The sequence below is a fragment of the Hyperolius riggenbachi genome, chromosome 2, assembly GCF_040937935.1.
Source record: "Hyperolius riggenbachi isolate aHypRig1 chromosome 2, aHypRig1.pri, whole genome shotgun sequence".
Lineage (NCBI taxonomy): Eukaryota > Metazoa > Chordata > Amphibia > Anura > Hyperoliidae > Hyperolius > Hyperolius riggenbachi.
This window is the reverse complement of record NC_090647.1, coordinates 35024668-35042056: the sequence shown is the minus strand read 5'-3', so window position 1 is coordinate 35042056 and position 17389 is coordinate 35024668. Positions and strand designations below refer to the sequence as shown.

General features: G+C 44.7%; 1 protein-coding gene across 1 annotated transcript in view; it reads left to right on the top strand.

Annotated features, from left to right (window-relative positions):
• LOC137544759 (odorant receptor 131-2-like) overlaps window positions 1-17389 on the top strand; it is a 65275-nt gene that overhangs the window by 46791 nt on the left and 1095 nt on the right. The gene's annotated exons all lie outside the window — the stretch shown is intronic.

Below are 17389 nucleotides of genomic sequence, written 5' to 3'. Positions count from 1 at the left end.
GTGCTCTGCCTTGCTGTAGCCTTGTGTCACGTCTGGCGATCACACCTCTCGCGATCGCGTTCCTGCTTCATATCTGCTGTGGTGTGTGCATCGTCGCGGGTTGGCGACTAGGTTGGCGCACACACAACCTGTCCCTTTGCTCGTTCTCATTCGCAATTGCTTCTCTTGCGATTGCATTCTGCGCTTCGTACAATTCCTGTCTGGCATTTGTGGAGGTACAGAGGATTGGTTCCTCTACACTCCCCAACGCCATCTGCTGACAGGAATTTCCCTCTACGGGTGCGTAGCACCTTTTGCTGGGTTCCTGCAATTATACGCTTGTGGAGGATTTCCGCCGTATCAGCGCACGCGTTGTGTGCTGATCACGGAGGAAGTTCCATAATCGTTACAGTATGACCAGCCCAACCCAAAACCCCTGTGTAGACGGAATTTCCGATTTGTACGATTTTGTTGAGTATGCATCTGCTGATCAGTTTCCAGGTTTTTTGCCCCAATCCAAAGCTTATGTGTATCCTACTATAGGTAGGATTGCACACTATATTAAAGCAGTTAAAAAATCTGTTCTTGTTCCTGAACTCCACCCATATGGAGATTATCTGGATACTGGCCTGTTTGAACCCCCATTTGCTTCCTGGGATGTTGGGGCCTTGCTGGAGGAATTCGATTTTGATTGGAAAGCCTTTTGCGATTTTTACATTGCAAAAAGCGAGGATGTCTTGAATGATTGTCTCGATTCTATGTACCTTTTGATTGATTCCGATGAATGTGACGAGGGTGATGTGGATCTGGTGATTTATGTGTGGCAGACGATTTTGGATGAGTTGCACACACACCAACCAATTGATTCCAATAAAGAGACATCGTTGTCGGATGATTGTTCCTGCCTTTCTGGGGTAAAGCATGAGAGTCTTGACTTTGTGCAATCTTAAATGAATGAGTGTGCCGCTGTGGTTGATTTCTGTGCGAATCCTGAAGGATTCTCTCCTGACAGTGTGCAGTTTGAATCTGTGCGATCTGATGCCTGTTTCTCGGATGTTCCTGCAGATTGTGATTGGCATGAGTCTGCCGGTTTCCTCAAGGATGTGTGGGATCCTTTTTCATTTAGAAACAGATCTTTGAGATCTTCCGTCTGTGACCCTGCTATGGGGAAAATTTCTCGACTATGCAGCGTCAAAAGTAAAATTAATATGCCTAATAAAGTTTATCCTGTTGATGTCGCTATTTCTTCTGCAAATGAGTCTCTGTCTCATCCTGTTCACACCTGTAGGGGCCCGTTGCCTGATGACAGTTGCTCCAGTGTTTCAGTCCTAGATGCCTTGCAGTCTGCTCCGCAGATCGCGGAGGTTTGCGCTATGGAAGCGTCAGTTTCACAACCTAAAGTGATTTTTGATTCGCAGGTTTTGCGTTCTGATTCCTCGGATTCGACATTGTTAGCCGAATCTAAGAGTGAGACAGTGCTTCGGTTTTGCGAATCTGATGCTGAACCTTCTTTGCCTTGTTCAGAGATGCTTTCTCTGAACCTGCCCTGTACCATGAATGAAAACATGTTTTCCTTTCACACTGACATTTGTGAGCCCCTTTCTTGCTCTGAGGGAAGTGCTGATTCTGCACCCTGTACTCTGGATGAGTCAATGTGGCCTTGCTTAGAATCCCCTGCAGTGTCCCTAGAGGCCCGTCTAGGTATTGCCACTATACTCACCTGTTTTTCTGCAGTTTTGGAGTTACAAGCTAGTTTGACTGCCACACAGAATTTTGGGTACAGTGAGAATGAAGTTAGGGAGTCAGTGTGTGTTCCAGTAAATATTCCTGTACATCCCGCTAATTATGATGAAGTTCAGTCTCAGGTTATGGTGGAACCATTCCTGGGACATCTGCCCTGCCTGCAGGAGGTATTTAATGTTCAGCCCTGTAACATGGATAGTTCAGAATCCTTCTTAGAAAACCTGGAAAATGACGTTCCTGAGGTCTTGTTTGATGTTCTGGAGGTCTCCGAGTTCCTCCCAAGGGTGCAGCACTTGTAGGAGATGTCTCCTGCCCCCCAAGTCCTTCTGAAGTGTTGCCCTCTTCCGTAGGCATTGCTGCCTTGCTGGCTACCTTTTCAGCTCTGATGGAGCTTCAGTCATGGGTAGTCAATGATGAATTTCTGTCAGATACCATTACAGTCATTGAGATCTCTAAGCCTGAGACCGAGTCTTCATTTGAAATACCAGTACCTGTGACCTCTACTCGTGATGATTTTCTGCCCGGTCCTGGTTTTGGTCTGGTCGTGCCGGACTCTGAGTTTGGCAGTTCCCCGACATGTCCTGAGGTTTCTCCTGTGCTGGTGTACCCCAGTGTGCTCTGTGACCCAGAAAGCCCAAGTGTGCCTCGGTTACCAGCGTACTCAGATGCTTCCTCGGTGGAGACATGTTCTGATATAGCCTGCCTGCTTGCATGCCCAGAAGTGGTCCCTGAAAGTCCTGATCTTGATGGGTGTCCTGCTAATTCTGAATCTGGAACTGTCATAGGTTCCATGGGGGTGCTTGGTAGCTCTCCATGTGAGCCTGGTGAGCGTTCTGGCTTCTTGGAATCTCTGCGGAGCTTCAAGGCGTTCTGGGAGATTCCAAGAGAAGTTTTGCTTGGTACCCTGAATACGATCAACAGCGGCTTTTGTTTTGAAAGAGACACTTCGAACAGGTTTTGTGGCAGATTTGGTATTTTCGGACGCTCCTTGGAAGGTGGTGGGTATTGTCTGGAGGGTGTCGATGGCTTCTTCTCTGGTATCCACAGTCCTGATGGGTGTTACGCTGAGACTTGTAGTGCTGATGGGCATGTTTCGGTGGCTTCTGTTTCCGATGAAGTCGGTTTCGGGTGGACTGACTCTGGAATTGGACCTTGTCGGGCTGACCCGACCTTCATGAGACTTCGGTTGGAGTCTTTTGCTAATAGCAGTTTTGAGGGTCATCTGGAATTCGACCCTGGAGGGGGGGGGAGGTACTGTAATGATCTGCTCAGCTGCCTGTGCAGGCAGGCAGCTTTTTGACCATTGTTTAGGTTTGCATGCTGCAGGACTCTGGAAAGGAGACCTTCTGTCAGTTTTGCAGCTTGTGCTTGCTGAGGAATTTGCATACGTTGTCATGCAAATTGCCTGGCCACATTCATTGGAGGCGTGTACTATAAGTACTATGTGTTTCCCACAATGCTTGGCTGGTCATAAGGATTCCTTCCTGTGAAACACTCCTGGAGGAGTGTCAGCCTTACTCTTTGTTTGAAGATCAGCTTAGAGTAATTCCTGAAACTGCGCTAGGCAGGTTTCTCTAGTGCAGTTAGGATTGCTTATCTGTTTTGTTTGTTCTGTTGCGATTGTCCTGTCCCAGCGCTGGTCGACAGGAAATCGTTCTGATCTCTGTTCTTGGAGTATAGCTGGTGCAGCAGTTGCTACCAGCTATCTCTTCTGATCTGTCTCCCTGGATCGCACTAGCATCCTGCGCTAGTGATGTGGATCCTTCTGTTCTGCTACTCTGTACCTGGATCGTACTAGCATCCTGCGCTAGTGCTGTGGATCCTTCTGTTCTGTCTCCCTGGATTGCACTGGCCTCTCTGCGCTAGTGCTGTGGATCCTTCTGTTCTGCTACTCTGTACCTGGATCGCACTAGCATCCTGCGCTAGTGCTGTGGATCCCACAAACAAAAATAGAGCTATAAATCTATGCAATATTGAATGCATAGAGCATGTAAGCAAATACATCTCCAATGGGCTATAGAAACCACTGTTGTATATGAGAAAAGAAGCCCAGTATCAAGACCATAATAATATAAGATCATGACTCATATCTCAAAACAATGAAACTTTATTGGGGACTTATCCAATTGACACAATATATAATTAAAACCAATATTAAAACCCCTGTCCTAATCCTAGGGTTATAGGAAATCTCTATAGCAGCATGACGTGACACAGTGTCTTGTATAAAAGCAGTGATATTGCGCCCAAATTATTGCATATCCGTGCATGTGAAATACAAAAATCCTATATAAATATCAACATCATAAGGTACAAAAATACGTAATGAATATATAGAAAGTGATAAAAATAAACACCAATGGATTAAACTCATGTGCAAAAAAGTGCTATGCAGTGTGGACACTGCTAAAAATGTCACAGATGAAGGTTGTGCAAAAATAGTATCATAATACAGCGCATACAAACAAAGTGCTAGTGCTTACCGATAATGGTGAGATGCTGCATATGGAGAGACCGGGGGGGAGCGCCTTGCGCGTTCGCAGCGTGCGGCTGCTTCTGGAGGCTACACTACACTGCGCCTGGAGCCCTCTTAACCCTGCTGTAGTCGCGCGATAAGACGTGGCCACGTCGGGTGGAGCGGAATGACGTCGTAATGACGCCAGTCCGTTCCAACCCAAGTAGGACTTCCGTGCGTTCCACCTAGCGCACTGAAGCCAATCTATGTAGTAAAAACTACAGCAGCTAGGTATTAATTATGTAAGCACACATCATATCGAGATATTAATATTATAAAGTCACACAATGCTATATGTACAAAAAATAACCATAGACAAGATAACACAAAAACAGAAGAACTGTAAACACTTCGGAAAAAGGACCAACATAGTGACATCTTGTGGCCAAAAGTAAGTTATTTCAGACAAAGTATAGATATCCATGTCCATAGCAGAGGACGCCATTGATGGTATCCACTCTAGGTAACTGAATCATCCCAGAAAGGTTCATTCTTGCCAATGTTATTGGATGTCAGAAAAATCTTCAAAGAGCCTTGAGTTCACTACTCCACATTTAGGCATTTCTACAGGGCATATAGGAGAGATGAACACATAATTAAGTATCTCAAAAACCATATTAAAAAATATTCATAACTGTCTATTCGAAGTAAACCAGCACCCTGTGTGTTTCAATTCAACCTGCTTACCTACAGGTTACCCAGTGGCGTAGCTATGGAGCTGTGGGCCCCGATGCAAGTTTTACAATGGGGCCCCCCAAGCGCTCTATACATAACAATTGATACGGGGCACCAAAACCTGCCAAGGACAACCACAGTGTCAGAGGTGCAAGAAAGGGATGGGAAGCAGTTTGTTAATGATTACCACTATTCAAAGCATCTATATAAGTGATTATTAGGAGCACAGAACCAATAGAGAGCTAATACTGCAGTTGAGGGAGGGCCCTTCGGGGCCCCTCTGGCCCAAGGGCCCCGATGCGGTCGCTACCTCTGCACCCCCTATTGCTACGCCCCTGAGGTTACCCATCAAATGGCATATCAAACATCAGAAAAGTGCCGACCATGCCTGCTCACCTTCAGGCAGGGAAAGAAGAAAGAGCAAAGCACACAGGAACAGAAAGAAGTGTGACAACAGACCATGAGACTACCCCCAAACACAGTCACGCCAGTGTAAAAGATGGGTAATATTACAAAAATGTGGCTGGAAGTGTCAGACAACTAACATGGGCCAAAAAAGAGTCCCATGGCCCATGTTAGTTATAACGTGTGTATCGGTTTACGGGCGCAAATGTGAGTGTTTGGGTGCAAATTCACATCTCCGCACGAAAATTTGTGTTTGCATGCTTAAACCGTTATGTGCATTATAATGAGCGCAAAACATTAGCGTGGCTGTACTATGAGTTTGCACGGTTTAGTGAATCAAACCCAATCGCAATCTACGATCTTCTGTTGTCCTCCTCTAGAATCACCTCCTCACATTCACGCTTACAAGATTTTGCACGCGCTTCACCCCTTCTCTGGAATGCCCTCCCACAACACATCCGTCACTCGCCAACCTTTGTTACTTTTAAACGCTCTCTAAAAACTATTTTTTTCCGACAAGCATATGCACTACCCTAGGCCACTTCCCTTTGTCCTAAGACCAAATTGCACTCCTACTAGGTATCCTAAAACACAAAGCCTCTATATATTTGTTGCATACTACCCCTCCTCTTGTTTCCCCCCATTCCCTTTAGATTGTAAGCTCGCAAGGGCAGGGCTCTCTCCCCCTTTTGTGTCTTGGAAATCATTATACATTTTATTCATCATGTTACTTTTATCACTGTCATTACCACTTCTGTATTTTGTATTCTGTATGCTGTATCATTTTTTTTTTTTGTATTTTGTCACTACTGTATATTCCTGCGTATAAGACTACTTTTTAACCCTTGAAAATCTTCTGAAAAGTTGGGGGTCGTCTTATACGCCGGGTGTCATTGATGCCGGGTGATACCCCCTATCCTGTTACCGTCTCTCAGATCTCTCTGCTGAGGGAGCGCAATCTATTCTTCCATACCGCTCTGATAAACAGGTAGACAAGGAGAGCTGACCAGTCTACTTAAAGAGAACCCGAGGTGGGAATTACTTTTACTATTGGGGCACAGAGGCTGGTTGTGCGCACTAAGACCAGCCTCTGTTGCCCCATCGTGTGCCTCCATGTCCCCCCTGCTCGCCGCTATACCCCCCGCATTGCTGGCTGTGTCGCCAGCTCAATGTTTACCTTGCGCTGTCAGTCAGCGCCGCTCCCCTGCCTCCTCCGCATCGGCGCCACCCGCCGCGTCACTTCCCTCCTATCAGCGGGAGGGAAGGGACACGGGCGGGTGCGCCGATGCGGAGGAGGCAGGGGAGCAGCGCTGACTGACAGCGCAAGGTAAACATTGAGCTGGCGACACGCTGCGTGTCGCCAGCAATGCGGGGGGTATAGCGGCGAGCAGGGGGGACATGGAGACACACGATGGGGCAACAGAGGCTGGTCTTAGTGCGCACAACCAGCCTCTGTGCCCCAATAGTAAAAGTAATTCCCACCTCGGGTTCTCTTTAAGGAGAGTTGACCAATGCAACAAGTCAATTGACTATATACTGTTATATACTGGGTAACACATACAGTACAGCACCAGTATCTGTTCATACACAGCACCAGTACATGATTTTTTTATTTTTATTTTAATTTGGTGTGCATTGGAAGAGGGGTAGTCTTATACGGCGAGTATATCCCAAACTCTATATTTTAACTGGAAAAGTTGGGGGGTCGTCTTATACGCCCAGTCGTCTTATACGCCGGAATATACGGTAATTATGTGTCTTGTATATTAGTGTACACCATTGTCTGTATTATGTACCCCATGTTTGTTTCTTACTTTGTACAGCGCCACGGAATATGTTGGCACTTTATAAATCAATAATAATAATAATAATAATAATAGTTTGAACGTTCCCCTGAGCGTGAATTTGCATTGCAAAAATTTACATTAGTACTGAAAGCAATGCAATTTCAATGGAATAGTTTTCATTGAATGCATTTTTTGTAGACTTTTCTGTCTACAAAAAAAATTAGAGTATTTGCTGCAGACTTTCGCACAACAAATCTGTTTCTGATTGTCAATTATGCTAGCTGCACACAAACATTTACATAAGATGTGCATAAAATATAGCAAAAACTTGCATACAGAAAAAAGCATGTGAAATGTAGTATCATGTGGAAATGGGCCCTGATTCAAGAGCTCCTAAATAATACATTAAAGTTTGCTTTACATCTAATAGGTTGCCAAGACATTGGGTATCATTCATAAAGAGGCTGTCAGTAAGGGGAATCGATGCGGAAAAACACCGCTGGCGGTGTTTTAGACTTCTGGGTGGGCATTCATAAAAAAGTATCCAGGTGCGGTAGCAGTGCGGAGATTCCCCGACCTAGGCAGGCGGTAGGCTTGTGGAGACACGGAAGCTGCCGAGTTGATACATTTCTCCGTGTTCCGCTCTGCTGCAGCTGCCTGGGAGGTCTGTGTGTCTCCATTCACTTGCATTGGTATCGCCACATCAGGGGGAGCGGGACTTTCCGATGTTGCACCGCTGGCGGTATTCTTTATGAATTAACATTTTGCTACATTTGTTCCGATAATCACCGCACAAGGCGGTGATTTATCACTCTGCTCGGTAGTGTCATTTTTTCATGCGGAAAGAGCCTTTATGAATGCTGACTTTGCCGAGTGGTCAGTAAAGTCAGCTGTTTTTAGCATTTCCGCATGCGGAAATGCTTTATGAATGATAGCCATTGTAAATCACACGTAATAAAATGTGATCCCCCCCCCCCCCCCCCCCCCCCCCAGGGTCCGTATTCCACATATGATCTTAAAAAAGTTGAAATCCCTGCCCCTCAGAAATTGGGCCTGGGCAATTTATTTTATTTTCAAACCGTGGGTGCAAAGGATGCTGGGAGATTGATGTCATAACTCTGCCCCATGTCCTGCTCCCAGCTAGGGCTGGGCCAAGCAGAGGTTGAGGAGGAACCAGCCTCTGGGCGCATTTCTCTGAGCTCTGCCAGACTGCCCACCTTCGTCCATTTACAGGCTGACAGTTCTCTGTTCCTCATTGCGGCTGCCAAGTCCTGGCGATGCCCGTCCGGCTTCCTCCCTGAGTCGCAAGCCTCACTATCATCAAAGAGATGACAGGCGTGGACCGAAAGCAGTACTGTTGCTAGGCAACATCCCTGAGTCACAAGCCATGCTGTCATCAACAAGATGATAGGCGCGGACCGAGTGTAGCGGTACCGTTGCTAGGCAACAGCAGAAAGCTGGTGCAGCATTGCATAGGAGGAGCAGCACCAACGCAGCGTCACTATCAGTGGACAGACACGCGATCATGGGTCCTCACAGGGGAAGCAGGCAGGCTGGCTTTCTGCATGTGCACATGCAGGCAAGGCAGCAGTGAAGGTACGAATGTGAAAGGGGAGTAGATAGAGGCAGGCAGTGAATCTGGCTACAGAGTATTTCTCTCTCACCTCTCCCCCCCACTCTCTTCCCCCCCACTCTTTTCCCCCCTCTCTCTTTCCCCTCTCTCCCCCTCCCTCTGTCTCACCCTTTCCCCCTCTCTACCCCCTCCCTCTCTCTCCCTCCCTTCTTCCTCTCCCCTCTGCCCCCCCTTTTCCTCTCTCTCTCTCCTCCCCCTCTCTTTTCCACCCCCCTCTCTCCATGTTATTGGGGGTATTAGCAAGTGCCTAAAGTCTGCCATACACTGGGAGACTTTCTCTTGACATGTCCAAAAGGTCACTCCCTCTCTGATCGATATCTGATCAGAGAGGGATATATCATTGCCACACACTGCACATACATTTCACATTTTGCATCAACTCTAATTCAGAGCTTATTCAGCCTTAAAGTCAAAGTGCACTTAAAGAAAGTTCTATTATAGAAGGGTGGTGTTGATGGTATGGAGGAAGGCATCGGCCACTTTATATTTTATTTCATTTATCTTTATTTTGCTTTAACCCTTTTTGATTATTTGCTTATTATTTTTGTTTGTTTGTTATTTTGGGGAGCCCAATCCTAAGGGGAGGTATTAAGAGTAAAGTGTATTGAGTGGTACAACTACAACCTAAAGAGTCTAAAAAATCTTGGAGCAAGGTGAATGTCCTGATTGGACCAACCAGAGAACTGTCATCTATTCAGTACCATATTGCGAACTTTCACAAGATTCCCCCAAGGTTTTGCTGAGCAATATAGATTGGACTTGGTTGCAAGGGACTGAGAACTGATTAGGTACTGGACTGAATTGCTCAGTAGACCAACCCTTTCCCCAGCCCACGCCCAACATTGGCACTGTGATCTGTATATGCTGTAAAGTGGTTGATTGTTGTACGAGAAGACCTATTATAGCTCACTTTAATTTCTGTGTAACTAACAGTTTCCTTTTACAGGTGTTACCGGTGCACCAGCTGTGAAGATTAGATATTGTGTACTTTTTGACGTTTGATGTGCAAGGGAGGAGTATTTTGACATTGAAGAGCTTTAGCTGATAACAATTTCCGTGACCACTGTTCGGTTGCGAATAAATCTTTGATAATTTCCGTGTCTAGTGGATTCGACTCAGCCGGAGCCTGGTACAAGTGGTTTCATATGGGTTACAATACCACTGAAACCCTGGCATGCCCCATTCGACCAACGAAGAACTGTTCTGCCCAATCAGTAATGTTGGTCAATTTCTGACATCAATTGATCGAAATTACAGTCGGGCAGCATGTTGGAGTAACAATCTTCTGCAGATTCGATCATAATGACTAAATATGCTGAAGAATGTCTCACAGTGTATGGGCACATGAACCACAGTTTTCTAACTGATAAGCCAAATGTGCATATTTATGGCTAATTTCAACAGTTTAAGGTGGCCATAAATGATACAATCCCATTAACGAGCTATTGTTTCTGATCACTGCTGCAATGGATTGGAAATGATCAGGCCCTTTAACAGCAAAAAAACCCGCTGACTAATCCTCTCAGATCGATGAGATCAATCCGAAAAATGCATCGAGTCCATTAATCTGATCAAATTGTTTCGTGGGTTTGATCAATTGTTTCCAATCGATTACTGTGAAAATAATTGATCAACCGCAGGATTGTATCGTTAATGGCCACTTAATTGAAAATACACATAAGAAACATATCTTATACAACTACTAGTGACCTTAGCCGTTTAAAAATGGGCTAGGTCTGTCACTAATCCGCCGTGCATGCCGCACACCCCTTCTGGCCCCGTCCTCCTCCGGCTCTCGGCAGTGTCTCTGCGTCTTGTCCCTGCACATGCGCAGTGCACAAAAGCGCTAATACAGGGACAGACGCAGGGACACTTGCAAATTATTATATAGGAAGGCTGCACATCTCTGGAATAAGGGGATAAGGGGTTGCTGCGGGGAGGGGGGGTGCACTTTGGATTCCCTGCCTCTGTTGTTAGAGGACCTTGTCCCGACACTGCTCCCAGCCAACACCCACTGTGGAAAGAAATGCGATTTAATCCAGGAAGGCAGACAAGACATCTGAAATAAGAGTTATAGCAGACATGATAAGACAGGCCGCAGCAGTTCTCCTGTCTCTCTTCTCTCCTACACTCTGTGAAAAGAGATGCAATTTGATCCAGGCAAGCAGGGGAGGAAGGAGCGGGGGAGGGCACCAGGCTGGAGGGGAGGACACAATGTTGAGGGTGTCCTCGCAAAGGCATCAGCATGCGTAGCAAGATGGAGGTGCTACTACAGATATAAATGTGTTTCTGTTCTATCCACTACTAAGTACCAGATGTAAACGTTATACGTTCATCTAACTGTATGCAGTTCATAGACTCATATATGTATTGCCATTAAAACTTTTTGGGGGCAGAAGGTACTGTAATGTGCCAAGCATCAGAGCCTATGATCATAATTTGTAGTTATCCTTATCTGATACTTTATTTCCATTAGTAGAACTTGCCGATAAACAACGTAGTAAGTTCTAAACCTTTGGGAAACTATTAGCACTATTAGCACGTGCCACTGTCTCTCTTTACATTAAAACACTTGAGGCTTCACTAATTAGCCAGGTAATTAGCTTGTCATGTATGGTGATGTGACGTCTTTGAAAGTCTCTTGGCGGTTTTACAGGCTAAAGAAATACACAGATGGACTCTAGAGACCAGTGACTGTTTTGTACTTGTTTTATATAAGGGGGGTCCATATGTAACGATGTCTAAGAACGCTCATCTATCACCAAACAGTATTACAGCACAGGCATCTCACCAAGTCTAACAGTAAACATCTGGAGACTGACAGGAAAGAAACTGACCACACCATCTGCTGAACTGTCTGTGAGAGTTATACAGCAGCATCAGTGTAAGTAAAAATGTCACTCACTAGTGCACTCAAAGCATTTAAAGGGGAACTGAAGTGAGAGGGATCTGGAGGCTACCATATTTATTTCCTTTTAAGCAATACCAGTTGCCTGGCTATCCTGCTGATCCTCTGCCTCTATTACTTTCAGCCACAGACTCTGAACAAGCATGCAGCAGATCAGGTGTTTCTGCCATTATTGTCACATCTGACAAGATTTGCTGCATGCAGACACTACTGCAGTCACATAGATCAGCAGCGCTGACAGGCAACTGGTATTGTTTAACAGGAAATAAATATGGCAGCCTCTATTTCCGTGTGCATGAAATAGGGGCACAAGGAAAAGTGGGTGCCGGGTGAAGTTGATATAAGTCTAAACGATAAATACCATTGTGAATTGGGTGCCAGATATTTATGAAAAAAAAACATTTACAATAGTAATGACAATAGTAAACATTACATTGGTAAATTTTACCAATTTTATTTACTGCAACTGAACCTTACCCTACTATCACACAGAACCCTTCCCCCTCTGACACCTAACCTTAAAATCACCCTTCCTGATGCCTAACCCTAAACCCTAAAACCCCCCCTTCCTTACACCTAACCCTAAAATTCCCCTTCAGGACCTCTAATCCTAAACCCCCCCTCCTGATGCCTAACCCTAAACCGCATGCATCAAAAAAAGAAAAAAATATATAACGTTCTAATTAAATTTAAAAACCATTATTTAAAAAAACAAACTGTTTAATACAAAAGAACAACAATTTCAATAACTATAACTTTTGAATTTTTAAAACAATATAAACTTTAAAAATGATAACATTCTAATTTTCTCAAAACAAAAATAATTTAAACTATAATGTTTTACTTTTCAAAACGATATTTATCAAGTGCCTAAATTACTGCTTTCGCCGCCCAATAGCTGATATTTGCATTAGTGCCTATGGCAGTTTCCAAATCATCCATTAGCAGTGGATGCCCACATTACTTGTATCCCCATATCCCTCACACTTCAAGTGGCCTTTAAAGGAATACTGTAGGGGGAGTCGGGGGAAAATGAGTTGAAGTTACCCGGGGCTTCTAATGGTCCCCCGCAGGCATCCTGTGCCCACGCAGCCACTTACCGATGCTCCGCCCCGCCTCTGGTTCACTTCCGGAATTTCAGACTTTAACCCATTCAGGTTCCGTGTGTTTCACGAGAGAAATGTTCACCTCCCATTCATTAGCCTATAACTTTATCACTACTTATCACAATGAACTGATCTATATCTTGTTTTTTCCGACACCAATTAGGCTTTCTTTGGGGGGTACATTTTGCTAAGAGCCACTTTACTGTAAACGCATTTTAATAGGAAGAATAAGAAAAAAATGGAAAAATTCATTATTTCTCAGTTTTCAGCCATTATAGTTTTAAAATAATACATGCCTCCATAATTAAAACTCACGTATTGTATATGCCCATATGTCCCGGTTATTACACCGTTAAAATTATGTCCCTATCACAATGTATGGCGACAATATTTTATTTGGAAATAAAGGTGCATTTTTTCCATTTTGCATCTATCACTATTAACAAGTTTAAAATAAAAAAAATATAGAAATATTTCATCTTTACATTGATATTTAAAAAGTTTAGACCCTTAGGTAAATATTTACATGTTTTTTTTTTTTTATTGTAATGGTTTTTTTTTTTTTATAGTAAACATTTTATTTGGGTAGTTTTGGGAGGGTGGGGGGTAAACAATAGATTTATAATGTAAATGTGTGTTGATTTGAATTTATTTTTATTTTCAGTTGTAGTATTACTTTTTGACCACAAGATGGCGGCCGTGAGTTTGTTTACATGACGTCACTCTAAGCGTAACACACGCTTAGAGTGGCGCATCGGGAAGGGAACAGCCAGAAAAGGCGCAGCTTCCGAGAGAAGCTGTCGCTTTTTCAGCGGGGGAGAGGAATAAGTGATCGGGCACCATAGCCCGATACATTGATTCCCTGACTACCGAATCCGCGGCCGGGAGTGCGCGTGCACGCGCGCGATCGGCCGCGGGGGCACGCGGTAACGCACATAGTTCCTGGATGTAGTTTCTACGTCCAGGAACCAAAATAGGTTAAAGTCTGAAAACCACTGCCCCTGCGTTGCTGTGTCCTCCCTCCCGCTGATGTCACCAGGAGCGTACTGCACAAGCCCAGTATGGTCTGTACCTGCGCAGTACGCTCCTGGTGACATCAGCGGGAGCGAGGGCACAGAATGTCTGCGGATAAGTTAAACTCATTTTCCCCCGACCCCCCTACAGAGTTCCTTTAAAGGTGATTTAAAGTTCATGGGCTAAGACTTTCTTTATAGCCTTGTCACATTGGAACACCAGTAAAAATTCTGATATAGAATGCAATGAAAAAAAAATTGTTTCCCTACTCATTATAACTCATACAGTTATCCTACTTGCTTTTTTTCCCATTCAAAAAAGTCTTACGGAAGGCTCACACTTGTGCATTTTGGCAGCATTTTGCCGCAATGCAAAACTGCATGCGAAAAGCTTTTTGGCCATCAGAGTTTTCTGAGTGCTTTTTGAAAAACACTCCCATTGACTTACTATAACATCACTGTAAAATCACAATCACAGTAAAATCACACGATTTTAGCGTGATCGCGTTTCTACCGCAATTTTAATGTAAGTCAATGGGAGTATTTTTGAAAAAGCTCTCTCTCTCAGAAAAGCGCTTATAGGCCTCGATTCATAAAAAGCAGTGCGATAAAATAATCTTGTCAGGAAAATACCGCACTCGGTATTTTCACGGTCTGTGTGCTAATTCATAAAGATTTCCCCAGCTGCCCATGGAGGTCGGTAAATTACTGCAGCCCATTGAGCGGTAGAGTAGAGCAGTGTCTCGATTCTCTCTTTGCCCTGCAGAAATGACTTGCACAGAAGGCTCTCTGCACACATGACTCAGACAGATGACTCACACAGTCTTTCCCTGCCTGCTCAAACGACTCACACAGACGGCTCTCTGGCTCTCTCCACAGATGACTCAAACAGACTTCGGCTCTCTGCAATTTGCATTCATCAGAGCTGTCGGTAACTTGTTAACACCTCACTAGAGGTGTCGGTAACTACCGCCAGGCTTACCGCTTGTTGAAGGCTTTATGAATTGGCATTTGCTCACAATTTACTGACATGTGTTGGTGGTAACTACAGCCAAGTTGGTAATTTATCTCCCTGGTCGGTAATGTCAGCTTTTCATGCGGTAACAGCCTTTATGAATTGACACTTTGCTAAGTGGTCGGGAAAGTCCGATGTTTTCAGCATTACCGCATGAGGTAATGCTTTATGAATCGAGGCCATTGTGTCGGATAATAATGGTATGTTCACATCCGTACATTTGAGTGAGTGTGTCTATTTGTACAGTGTTTGTGTGTGCCTCTTTGCACAGCCTCTGTCTGTGTGTGGGTGAGTGTGCCTAAGTGTATGTGTGCCTATTTGTTTGTGCGTTGTGTGTGTGTGTGTGTGTGCGCGCGCCTGTTTGTGCAGCATATGTGTCTGTGTATAAGAGTGTCTGTACATTGTGTGTGCACTGTTGCCTCTGTGTGCATGGTGTGTGTGTGTGTGTGTGTGTGTGTGTGTGTTTATGTGTGTGTGCTGGTTTGTTTGTGCAGTGTGTGCCTACGTGTGCGTCTGTATTGTGTGTGAACTATTTGTGTCTCTGTGTCTGGGTGTGTATAGTGTGTGTGTGCATGCTGTCTCAGCCAGCCACCAATCAGAACTCACTGCAGCACACTATTAGCACCAAGCTAGTAGTGCTCATCTAGCAGCACTCATCTAGCAGTACTAGCACTCATTTAGCTGTCGGGAATTGAGGCACCTACCTACACATCCTCACTTAGCCGTACTCCTATCAGCACCCATTCACTCACCTATCAGCATCCAGTCAGTCACTCACACATTAACATCAATGCCATGATGATGATGATGCTCCATATCATAAGCAGTTATTAGCCCCCGTCCACCTATCATCAACCAGCCAGCCACTTACACAGCAGCAGCCAGCAGGCAGCCATCCATCTGCAACCATCCACTTATCAGCAGCACCCAGCCAGCAAAATTTAGTACCCATTCCAAGCATGCAGACATCCACCTAGCCATCAACAACCAGCCTACTTTCTCTTCCCAAACTGCACTAAAATTTCTCTCACCCAGCAGCTTGAGCCTAAGGGCCTGTACACACTGCTGCGCTTGTGCTGCACTTTTAAAATCGCATGCGTTTTTAATCGTAAGGTCTTTTGAAAATCATGAAAATCGTGAAGACCTGTACACACTGGTGGGATGCGATTTTTCTATTTTCATAAAGGCTTTGTGATTTAAAGATTTTAAAAACGCAGCGCAAGCGCAGCAGTATGTACAGGCCCTAATTTCACCTAATCAACAGCACCCAGTCGAATTTCTCCAACCCAAAAGAACCCAGCCCAATTTCCTCAATCCCAAAGTACCCAATCTAATTTCACCCACCCAGAAGCACCCAGCCTAATTTCCCCCACCCGGAAGCACCCAGTTTTATTTCCCCCACCCGGAAGCACCTGATCTAATTTTGCCCACCCAGAAACACCCAGCCTAATTTCCCCCCCTGGAAGCACCCAGCTTAATTTCCCCCACCCAGAAGAATCCAGCCTAATTTCCCCCACCCAGGAGAATCCAGCCTAATTTCCCCCACCTAGAAGAATCCACCCTAATTTCCCCCACCCAGAACAATACAGCCTAATTCCCCCCCCCCCCCCCCCCCCCCAAAGAAGAACCCAGACTAATTTCTCCCACTCAGAAGCACCCAGCCTAATTTCTCCCACCAGGAAAGTGTAATCACACAGTGTGGGCATGTGTGTGTTGGGGAAAGAGTAGGCAATTCCCTAGTAGGCAATTCCCTAGAATCACAATGTGTCTGATATTTCCCCTGACCTCCAGATCTCCATCTACATGGCTATAACGTGATACACTGGCCAGGAGATGCTTAGAAAAACACTTTTGTATTACAGGGCCACAGGGCAAGGAGATAAGTATGCACGAGGCTTCATACTCGCTCATCTCTGAACAGTAAGCCAGTGAGGGCTGAGGGGGAAGGATGAAAGCAAGGACAAGGAGCAGTGGTGGGTGGTCTAAACAATGGTGATTACAGGTGGAGGGAAGAAGAATTCAGTACAGTTGAGAGGCATGATTAGGTGGCTGGAAACCCTCCTAGATCACCACAACACTAGTGTTGAGCTCAAATGTCACACAATCGTAATTTTGCATCATGATGCAAAATTTGTTTTTGTGGGAACAAGTAAAACATTTTTTTTTTTCAAAACGATCTTGTAGTTTTTGAGAAAATCAATTTTTAAAAATTCAAAGAAGAAAGGGTTTTTAAAATCGGCAAAATAACTATTGCGTAAAATTAATTGTAAGAAAGAGTTCAGCGTTACAATGAGTTATTTGTTAATACATTTGTCCATCTGGCATAGCTTCATTTAAAGGCTAAACAACACATTAGTTACTCATTTTGCAGTAGGAGAACAGAGGCGGCAGCAGAATAAAAGTGGATAAAACCTTTAAAATTTGCTTGGAGAAAGTGGTGGACTTACCTCCAAAAAACAGACACAAAAGACTGTCTGAAAAGTAGCAATCACATTTATTATATAGTACCCCAAAAGTGCAACGCATTTCGCAGGCCGAGCTCGCTTCATCAGGCAATAAACGTGGGGACAAAACAGAATTCCATCAATAGCAGGTGTAGCGCCCCACGTT